The sequence below is a fragment of the Trichechus manatus genome, unplaced genomic scaffold (genome assembly GCF_000243295.1).
Source record: "Trichechus manatus latirostris isolate Lorelei unplaced genomic scaffold, TriManLat1.0 scaffold00112, whole genome shotgun sequence".
Taxonomy (NCBI): Eukaryota; Metazoa; Chordata; class Mammalia; order Sirenia; family Trichechidae; genus Trichechus; species Trichechus manatus.
The window spans coordinates 6,360,756-6,372,239 of NW_004444048.1; the positions used below are offsets into that span (position 1 = coordinate 6,360,756).

The following is an 11,484-nucleotide window of genomic DNA, read 5'->3' on the forward strand; positions in this document are numbered from 1 at the left end:
TCCATAAATTTGAATGTCTACATTAATAGATTAAAAGAGAAAAACCATATAGATACAAAAAAAAGTATTTGATCATCAGTGTAAATTCATAATAAAAAATACTTAGCAAATTAGGATGTAGGGAACTTCTTTAACTTATTCAAGAATATTAGTAAGAAAAACAAAAATAAAACCAGCAACCTTCATTAGATATCTTTCTAAAATGGGAATATGTTAAAGTCATTACCTTTAAAACCAGGAATGAAACAGGTATCCTTGTTATTACCTGTTCCTGCTACACAACGAAGTGTTCCAAGCTTAATGGCGTTAACAACCATTTATTATGCTTGTTGATTCTGAATGCCAGTAACTTGGACAGTGCAGAGCAGAAAGTTTTCTTACTGCTCTACCTTTTTTAGTGCTTCAGCTGGAATGACCTGAATATTGAACGTGACTTGATGGCTAGTGGCTGGAATTATCTGGAGGTGTCTTCAATCATATGTGTGATGATTTGATACTGCTGTTTGCTGGTAACTCGGCTGGGTAGTCAGGTGGAACTCTTATATGTGACTTCGCTGCATGGTCTCTTTGTGTGAGCTAGTTTGGTCTGTCTCACATCAAGGCAGCTAGGTCCCAAGAACAAGCAATAAAAGGGCACAAGGCCCAAATAATTGCATTTTTATGACCTAGCTGAAGAAGTCACTTAATATCACTTCTGCTCTACTCTGTTGGTTGTGCAGTTGTAATGATTCCCACGTTCAAAGATTGAGACAGACCCTACCGCTTGATGGGAGAAGTATCAGTGTTATATATTCTTCTTACACTGTATGTGGAATAATAGATATGTTTGAGACTATTGAAAAATATAATCTGTCACATTACCTCTTGTATTTAGCATTGAATTGAAGGTTATAACGTGCATTAAGACAAGAAAATGGAATTAGACGTGAGGATTGCGAAGGGGGAAATAAAACTGTTCTTATCTGTAGGCAACGTGATCATTTACATATAAAATAAAAAGAATATACAGGTTAATTATTAGAAACAAAGCTTAGAAAAGGTAACTGGATATAATGTTAATATACGTAAGTCATTTGGATTGTTATACAACTGCAGCAAACAACTAGAAAATATAATTTAAAAGAAGAGATTAAAATAGTATTGGTATCTAGGAATAAACATAACGGGAGATGTGCAGGACTTCTTTAGGGAAAATTGTATGACTTTATTAATAGGCATAAAAAAAGACTTAACCATAGCATATCTTAAGAATAAGATACATGCCATGTTTAGGGACAGAGTGACTTAATATAAAGATGTCATTTCTCCTGAAATAATTTTGTAGCCAGAAATAGACACATTTATAGAATTTTGGTATATGATAAAAATAACATGTTAGATCAGTGAGGAAGGAAGGTACTATTCAAAAAATAAAAATTGGAAAAATGAACCATATTGGCAAAAATTAAAAAAAAATACAATTAAGAATTTAGATCTCTGCCTCCAATATATAAAAAAATTAAACTCCAGATAGGTTAAGTACTTAAATGTCAAGAATTAAATCTTAACTTTCTTTGTAGAAAATATCGGTGCGTATCTTTTAGACCTGAAAATAAGAAAGGGCTTTAAAAATAACATTAAAAAACTGGTAACTAATTATAAAGGAATAGATTGATACAATTCATTTATTAAATTAAGAATTTTTATTCATCAAAAGCTGCCTTAAAGATTTGATTGGCAAAAATTAAAAAAAAATCTGAGAAAACCACGTGTTGGAAAGGAGGAGGATACACAGGAACTCTATACATTGCTTCCATGAGTAAAATTTGTGCAACCGTTTTGAAAAATAGTTTTACACTGTTGTGTGATGTTAAGCATGGACAGACCTTACAGTGGTGTGTGTGTGTGTGTTGCCTTTGTTCCATTTATTGTTTCCAATTTATGTTTGCCCAGAAGAGTCACAAAAAAAAAAATCACTTGTCTCTATTGCATTATAGAAAACATGAAAACATGACACCAAATAGAATCAAAGGGGAAAATACTATTGTAATTTTGAGGATGTTGGTTAACTACTAGTTTTCCAAATGGGATAGAGATTGAGTTAAATGCTGAGTTGACAGCATTAAGTAAGTGGTGGGGTACTTTGGGGTGATGAAATAATCTGTATGATTTCTGGAGATTTTGTTTTTTGAAGTCAGTTGCCTAAATGTCTTTTTCTGTTAGCCTTTGGTTTTTGTTTTGTTTTGATTAACTTTGGTGTCTAGAGATACACTTTTACATTTTGTATAAATATTTGTAATATGGGAAGATGTTATAAAGTAGACTAAAATTATGAACACATGGCAACCCCATGTGTTACAGAGTAGAATTGCTCCATAGGGTTTTCTTGGCTGTAATTTTAACGAAAGAAAATTGCCAGGCCTTGCTTCTGCAGTACCGATGGGAGGGTTAGAACCACCAACCTTTAGGTTACCAGTTGAGCATAAACTGTTTGCGCCACCCAGGGACCCACATGGGGTTATTATGAGGCAGAGCAGCTCAGCAACTAACACCGGCCACTAACAACGGCAACTCACAACAACAACAACATTATGAAAACTTCTAATTTATTCACTGACTAAATGCTAATTTAAATCATTTAAGCCCCCTTTTATAGTTAGTTTTGAAAAGAAAAACTTTTACTTGAGTTTTCTTCCAAAATATTTTGATGGAAATAATGTATTTTCCTTCAGAATTTTAAACACATTGCTCCATTGTTTTTCACCTGCCTGCATTGCTATTGTGAAGCCCGATGCCATTTAATTCTAGATCCTTTGCATGAAACCTATTTTGCGTATCTGGAACCTTCAGGTTGGAATTGACTAGACCACAGTGGATTTTTTTGAGTTCTAGAAACTTGTAGTGCTTTTAGGGTTTTCTCTTTGTCTCTAGTATGCCTTTGTGTTTTTTTTCCCCCTCTCTTCTGTTTTCTTGAATACTTGAATACTTGATGGACCCATTTTATATGGAAATTATATTCTTTAGTTTTACAACATTTTCTTGACATTTTGTTGATGATTTTTTTTCCTTTTGTTTTCCTTGTTCTGTCTTTCTAAAACTCTTAATAATTAGATGTTGCATATCCTAAGCTGGATTTTGTAATTTTTAAAAATCTTTTTGCTGATTTTCTGTCTATGTTTCTTTTATATTGTACTTTTTAAAGTATATTCCCTTAGCTTTATTTCTCAACTTGAATTTTTTTATTTTTGCAATCATAGGTTGTATTTCCAAGACATTAAAAAACAAAAACAAAAAAACCCTTTGACGTCGAGTTGATTCCAACTCATAGCAACGCTATAGGACAGAGTAGAACTGCCCATAGGGTTTCCTAGGAGCGCCTGGTGGATTTGAGCTGTTGACCTTTTTTTTTGGTTAACAGACGTAGCTCTTAACCATTATGCCACCAGGGTTTCCTCCAAGACATTAGGCTTGTTAAAAAAAAAACAAATTCAGATGTTAGTCTTGTAAAAAAATTCTTTCTATTTTTATTTCATGGATGCACTATCTTGTTAACTCTCTGAACATATTATAGTTTTTTTTTTTCCTGTGTAGTCTCTGTTTTTTCCATCTTTCTTTTGATTCATTTAGTCTTTTTTTTTCATTGCGGGTAGTTTCTTTATATGTTTGGTTTTCCTTGGCAGTCTGCTTATGTGTAAGAGTGAGGAAACACTTGTAAAAGTGTTTACTCATATGTAAAATTAAAATTAGGAAACACATCTCGTGTTTAGAATGTGTTAGACACTGTTCTAAGAACTTCATCTATTTTCATTTAATCCTCATAATAACTGTAGGAGTTAGTTACTGTTATCTCCATTTGACAGATGAGAAAACCAAGGCATGGAATATTTAATTTGCCTAATGTAATAGAGCTGGTAAGTGACAGAACTGGAATTTGATTCAGGCAGTGTGAGTCCATAGCTTCTTCTTTTAACCTTTCTACTTGTTATTTGTTGGTTGCTGTCGAGTTGCTGTTTGACTTATAGCGAGCGACCCCATATGACAGAGTAGAACTGCCCCGCCCATAGGGTTTTCTAGGCCGTAATCTTTGTGGGAGCAGATCACCAGGTCTTTTTCCCAGGGAACTGCTGGGTGGGTTCAAACTACCAACTTTTTGGTTGGCAGCCAAGTGCTTAACTGTTTCACCACAAAGTCTCCTTAAACCTTTATACTGTTCGGCCTTTTATTGGAATCAGGAACTTAGGCAAATTCTGTGCATTTGAGTGGAGCTTTTCAAGGTAGTGTTTACCTGACTGGGCTTTTTCTTTGTAGAACCTCTCATGAGGCCTATTTTCTTCCTTTGATTAGATTCACCAGAGAAGAATCTTTTAATCTCCTGACTGGAGGTGTTAAGCCTGGCTGCTGGCGTTTTGGATGCTGAGGGATTGGAAGAGGACTGGGGGTATGTGCGTCAACATTTAATATAACTTTGACTTATTTCACCTATGTCGTCTTTTCCACTCCAGAAACCCTCCGTTTTACCCTATCCAGGGAATAAACCTCTAGTCTGTTGTACATTGCCCAGTTTGTAGATTCTGGGAGGAGATCTTGAGCTACACCTGACACTCCTGTTTTGAGTTTCACCTCACCCATATTTCAGTGCCCCCCATTCCTGAGCCTTTTGTAAATTTTGTGATACAAGTGCGTTCTCATTTTCCCATTTGGTAGTTTAGGGTCCATTTTCCTTGTATTTACTGTCAATTTTCACTTGTCCTTTTGCTTTCAGATTTCTTACAGTTTTCTCATTTCACATTTTCTTTGACCTTGTGTTTATGCAGAAGCAAACAATAAAAAAAATATTTGCTATTTTTAGCTGAGTTTGGAAAAAGACTTGAATAAAATGCATGTTCTGAATGTGCAATTTAAATTTTCTGTTAAACCAGTTGCCATTGGGTCGATTCCTAACTCATGGTGACTTCATGTGTGTCAGAGTGGAACTGTGCTCCATAGGGTTTTCAGTGGCTGATTTTTTCGGAAGTAAATTGTCAGGCCTTTTTCTGAGGTGCCTCTGAGTGGATGTGAAACTCCAGCCTTTTGGTTAGCAGCTGAGTGTGTTAGCTGGTTGCACCACCCAGGGACTCTTAAATTTTCTGTTGTTGTTAGGTGCTGTCGAATCGGTTCTGACTCACGGTGACCCTATGTACAACAACAAAACACTGCCCAGTCCTGTGCCATTCTCACAATTTGTCATGGATTGAATTATGTCCCCCCAAAATATGTGTCAGCTTGGTTAGGCCATGATTCCCAGTATTGTGTGATTGTCCACCGTTTCATCATTTGATGTGATTTCCCTATGTGTTGTAAATCCTATCACTATGATGTAATGAGATGGATTAGTGACAGTTATATTGATGAGATTTGTAAGATTAGATAGTGGCTTAAGCCAGTCTCTGTTGAGATATAAAAGAAGTGAGCAGAGAGGCATGGGTACCTCATACCACCAAGAAGGCAGTGCTGGGAGAAGAGCATGTCGTTTGGACCTGAGGTTCCTGTGCTGAGATGCTCCCAGACCAAGGGAAGACTGATGCATCACAAGGACCTTCCTCCAGAGCCAACAGAGACAGAAAGCCTTCCCCTGGAGCTGCTGCCCTAAATTTGGACTTGTAGCCTACTAGACTGTGAGAGAATAAACTTCTCTTTGTTAAGCCATCCACTTGTGGTGTTTCTGTTATAGCAGCACTAGATGACTAAGACAGAATTTGGTACTGAGAGTGGGGTGCTGCTCTAACAGATACCTAAAATATGACAGCAGTTTTGAAACTGTGAATGGATAGAGGACCAGCAGCAGCAGAGAAGTGGCAGCAGCAGAGGACTGGCAATGGCAGAGAACTGGCAGCAGCTGCGAAGTGGCAGCAGCAGAACAGGAGACCAGCGCTAGACAGTGCTGGAGCCTACCCACAGAGTGAGAGCCGAGTGCCTTCCAGCCGAAGTTTGCTGGCGGAGTGGGGTGCCTCCAGGCACTTATTGGTGGAGCTTCACAGCTTTGGAACACTTGCTCCAGCAGGGCAGATGCGGGTATGAGGCCCGAGAAGTTGAGAGGCCAAGAAACCGGGAAGCAGAAGCTGAAGAGACAAGAAACACAGGAAGCCAAGCTGCCTCAGTCGCAAAAGGTATGGCCAGGACCTCTGGAGTTTCAAAGGGTGAAATCAGGGTCTCTGCTGTTTCTAAGGGTGTCATTGCCACTCAGATGGACTAGGAGCATGGTGTGCCTAAAGCTGAGGGAGCCAAGTTACCATCCCAGGGGACCTGGAAGGTGGAGCTGAAGCCCAGGGCCGAGGGGCCTCCACTCAGAATCCGGAGAGTGTGGCCAGTACCTAGAGTTTGGACGGCAGGGCTATCGTGTGAATAGTCTCAAAGAACAGAGGATTATTTTCAAGCCTTGAGAGCTAATGTAATGTGTTCTGCTGACTTGCTTGCTGCCTGTTATGCCTTCTTTCCCTCCAATTTGTCTCGTTTGTAATGGAAATACCTACCTTGTCGCTGTTGCACCATTGTGCTTTGGAAGCAGATAACTTGTATTCTAGATTTCACAGATGAAGAGGAATTTTTGGATTTTGGACTTGGAATTGATTTAAGATTTTTGCTATGATATGATGGAGTGAATATGTTTTACATGTGGTAAAGACATGAATTTTTGGAGGTCAAAGGGTGGAATGTCATTGAATTGTATCCCCCAAAAATATGTGTCAACTTGGTTAGGCCATGATTCCCAGTATTGTGTGATTGTCCACTGTTTTGTCATTTGATGTGGTTTCCCTATGTGTTGTAAATCCTATCACTATGATGTAATGAGATGGATTAGTGGCAGTTATATTGATGAGATCTACAAGATTAGATAGTGTCTTAAGCCAGTCTCTTTTGAGATATAAAAGAGAGAAGCGAGCAGAGAGGCATGGGTACCTCATACCACCAAGAATGCAGTGCCAGGAGCAGAGCAAATCCTTTGGACCTGAGGTTTCTGTGCTGAGATGCTCTCAGACCAAGAGAAGACTGATGCATCACAAGGACCTTCCTTCAGAGCTGACAGAGAAAGCCTTCCCCTGGAACCGGCACCCTGAATTCAGACTTCCAGCCTACTGGAGTGTGAGAGAATAAACTTCTCTTTATTAAAGCCATCCACTTGTGGTATTTCTGTTACAGCAGCGATAGATGACTAAGACATAGTTATTATGTTTGAGCCCATTGTTGCAGCCACTGTGTCCATTCATCTCAGTGAGGGTCTTCCTTTTTTTCACTGACCCTCTACCAAGCTTGATGTCCTTCTCCAGGGATTGGTCCCACCTCATAACATGTCCAAAATATATGAGACGAAGTCTCGCCTTCCTTGCTTCTAAAGAGCATTCTGACTGTACTTCTTCCAAGCAGATTTGTTTGTTCTTCTGGCAGTCCATGGTATAGTCAGTATTCTTCACCAACACCATAATTGAAAGGCAGGAATTCTTTGGTCTTCCTTATTCATTGTCCAGCTTTCACATTCATATGAGGTGGTGGAAAATACCATGGCTTGGGTCAGGTGCACCTTCGTCCCCAAAGTGACATCTTTGCTTTTTGACACTTCAGAGAGGTTTTTTGCAGCATATTTGCCCAGTGCAATATGTCAGTTGATTTCCTGACTGCTGCTTCCATGGGCGTTGATGGTAGATCCAAGTAAAGTGAAATCCTTAACAATTTCAGTATTTTCTCCGTTTATTATGATGTTACTTATTGGTTCAGTTGTGAGGAGTTTTGTTTTTTTTTTATGTTGAGGTTTAATCCATACTGAAGGTTGTAGTGTTTGATCTTCATCAGTAAGTGCTTCAAGTCCTCTTCACTTTCATCAAGCAGGGTTGTGTCATCTACATATCACATGTTGTTAATGAGCCTTCCTCCAGTCCTGATGCCATGTTCTTCATATAGTTCATTTTCTTGGATTATTTGCTTAGCATACAGACTGAGTAAGTATGGTGAAAGGTTACCCCCTGACGCACACCTTTCCTGATTTTAAAGCCCTCAGTATTCCCTTTTTATGTTTGAATGACTGCTCTTGGTCTATGTACAGGATCCTCATGAGCACAATTAAGTGTTCTGGAATTCCTATTCTCTATCTTATCCATAGTTTTTTATGACCCACACAGTTGAATGCCTTTGTATAGTCAATAAAACACAAGTAAACATTTTTGTGGTATTCTCTGCTTTCAGCTAAGATCCATCTGACATCAGCAGTGATATCCCTGGTTCTACCGCCTCTTCTGAATCCAGCTTGAATTTCTAGCAGTTTCTTGTTCATGTACTGCTGCAACCATTTTTTAATTATCTTCAGCAAAATTTTCCTTGTGTGTGATATTAATGGTATTGTTTGATAATTTCTGCATTCTGTTGGATAACCTTTTCTTCAGAATGGGTACAAATACAGATCTCTTCAGTTGGTTGGCCAGGTAGCTGTCTTCCAAATTTCTTGGCCTAGATGAGTGAGTGCTTCGATCGTTGCACCTGTTTGTTGAAACATCTCAACTGGTATTCTGTCAATTCCTGGAGCCTTGTTTTTTGCCCGTGCCTTCAGTGCAGCTTGGACTTCTTCAGTACCATCAGTTCTTGATCATACACTACCTCCTAAAATCATTGAATGTCTGCCTCCTGAAGTGGTTGAACTTCAACCAATTCTTTTTGGTACAGTGACTCTGTGTATTCCTCCCATCTTCTGTTAGGTTTTTTGAAATCTTTCTCAAGTGCTTCCTCTTACCTGAAACATTTCAGAATGCTTCCAACCAGATATATCACCATCTGAAAATATTTCCTCCTACTGGGAAAATTTTCTTCTTCCTTAAGGCTCTATTATATCTTTTATACTTTGTAATTGCATGCTTTTCTTATACTCTACTCTCCTCCACAAACAAGGCCATAAACTTCTTGAGGATTTTTGTATGTAATAAAATTTGTTACATTGAGTGCTGTGTATACGTCTTACCCTCTTGTATGTTTTTCTTGTAATGTATTTTTAGAATATTAGCCATGCATTAAATACTAAAGATAGCAAAGGCAGGGATTAATATACTAGAGCAACAAAGACATTAAATTTAGATATAAAGAATTATCAGGTTTATTAAACCTAGATATTATGAGATCTTTCAATGTAGAGCTCAAATCATAATATTGTATACATCTTTCCTCCTGCAAGACACAAAAAGATTAACTGCATAATATGTCATGAACTGCATGATCTGCCAATTTTTCAGCCAAGTTCATGATTCTGTAACTTGGTGACAGACAAATTTGGTGTTGCTGCATTCTTAAAATATTTGTAGTTTAATGGGCTATCGTGTAAAATGCTAGAAATTTTCTAAAAATCTATATGTAAATGTACTTTATATAAAATAATGTTTTAAATGTATTGGAGTTAATTCCATAAAGAAACCTACAGTTTGTAGTATTTCTTTGTAAAACCAATTTTTAAATTTTTTATTTTGGAGAACTGATTTTTACAAATCAGTGCTGCTAATTTTTCTTCCCCTTATTTTTTTTTTTTTAATTGTACTTCAGGTGAAGGCCTACCAGAACAAATAGTTTCTCATGAAACAGTAGTACACATGTTGTTTTATGACATTGGTTAACAACCCCACAACATATCAATCCTCCAACTTCTCAACCTTTTTTTTTGGTGAAAATACACATAGCCAAAGATACACCATTTCAAAAATTTCTACATGCACAGTTCAGTGATACTGATTGCACTCTTCCAATTGTGCTGTTATTCTCACTTAAGATGAAGGCTTACAGAACAAAATAGTTTCTCATTTAACAGTTACTGCAAATGTTGCCCTATGACAATGGTTAACAATCTCACAACACATCAACAATATCCTTACTCAACCTTGGGTTCCCTATCACCAGCTTCCTTGTCCCCTTCTGCCTTCTGGCCCTTGTCACTGGACTCCTGTACCTCGTCAGTCTCATTTGGTTTTACGGGGCTGTCCACTCCCAGGCTGAACAGTGAACCTCGGAGGTAACTTCACCACTGAGCTAAAAGGGTGTCTGGGGGCCATACTCTCGGGGTTTCTCCAGTCTGTCAGGCCAGTAACTCTGGTCTTTTTTTGTGAGTTACAATTTTGTTCTACATTTTTCTCCAGCTCTATCCTGGAACCTCTGTTGTGATCCCTGTCAGAGCAGTCAGTGGTGGTAGCTGGGCACCATCTAGTTGTACTGGACTCAGTCTAGTGGAGGCCGTGGTAGTTGTGGTCCAGTAGTCCTTTGGCTGATCTTTTCCTTGTATCTTGTTTTCTTCATTCACCCTTGCTCCCGAAGGGGTAAGATCGGTGGAGTATCTTAGATGGCTGCTTATAGACTTTAAAGACCCCAGATGCTACTGACCAAGGTAGAACGTAGAATATTTTCTTTATAAACTATGTTATGCCAGTTGAGCTAGATGTTCCCCGATACCATGTTCCCCACAGCCCTCAGCCCAGTGGTTTCGTCCATCAGGGAGTTTGGATGTGTCTGTGGACGTTCCATGACTTTCCTTGTACAAGTTGTGCTGGCTTCCCCAGTATTGTGTACTGTCTTACCGGTCACCACAGTTACTGCTTATCTATCATCTATTTCGTGTTTCCCCCCACACCCCTCCCATCCCTCGTAACCATCAAAAGATTGTTTTTGGTGTGTAGACCTTTTCACGAGTTTTTACAGTAGTGGTCTCATACAATATTTGTCGTTTTGTGATTAACTTATTTCACTGAGCATAATGCCCTCCAGATTCATCCATGTTATGAGGTGTTTCGCAGATTCATCAGTTCTTTATCGTTGTATAATACTCCGTTCTGTGTATGTACCATAGTTTCTCTTTCCGTTCATCTATTGATGGGCATTTACGTTGTTTCCATCTTTTTGCTATTGTGAACAATGCTGCAGTGAACATGGGTGTGCTTATGTCTATTTGTGTGACACCTCTTATTTGTCTAGGATATATTCCTAGGGGTGGGATTGCTGGATTGTATGGTATCTCTATTTCTGACTTTCTAAGGAGACACCATATCATTTTCCAAAATGGTTGTATCGTTTTGCATTCCTGCCAGCAGTGCATAAGAGTTCCAGTCTGCCTGCAGCCTCTCCAACATTTGTTATTTCCAATTTTTTGATTCGTGCTAGTAATGCTGGGGTGAGATGTTATCTCATTATGGTTTTGATTTGCATTTCTCTAATGGCTAGTGATCGCGAGCATATCCTCGTGTCTGCTGGCTGCTTGAGTGTCTTTTTTGGTGAAATGTCTGTTCAATTCCTTTGTCCGTTTTTAAATTGGACTATTCATCTTTTTGTTGTAGAGGTATTGTCTTTTCTTGTAGATTTTAGAGATTAGACCCCTGTCTGATTGGTAATGGCCCAAAATTTTTTTTTCTGTCTGTAAGTTCTCTTTTTACTCTTTTGGTGAAGTCTTTTGATGAGCATAAGTGTTTAATTTTTAGAAGATCCCAGTTATCTAGCTTATCTTCTGGAGTTTGT

At 38.4% G+C, this 11,484-nt stretch overlaps 1 protein-coding gene across 7 annotated transcripts in view; it reads left to right on the forward strand.

The window, feature by feature from the left end:
• CCDC91 (coiled-coil domain containing 91) overlaps positions 1-11,484 on the forward strand; it is a 432,308-nt gene that overhangs the window by 81,722 nt on the left and 339,102 nt on the right. For 5 of the 7 annotated variants that reach the window (XM_023738055.1, XM_023738059.1, XM_023738060.1 and 2 more), the window contains exon 2: positions 4,324-4,417. The exons of 1 other annotated variant lie outside the window; for it this stretch is intronic. The gene's annotated coding sequence lies outside the window, so the exon portion shown is untranslated. Of the gene's footprint in view, positions 1-4,232; positions 4,418-11,484 lie in introns of those variants that run through there. One more of the 7 variants, XM_023738056.1, reaches the window with a different exon arrangement.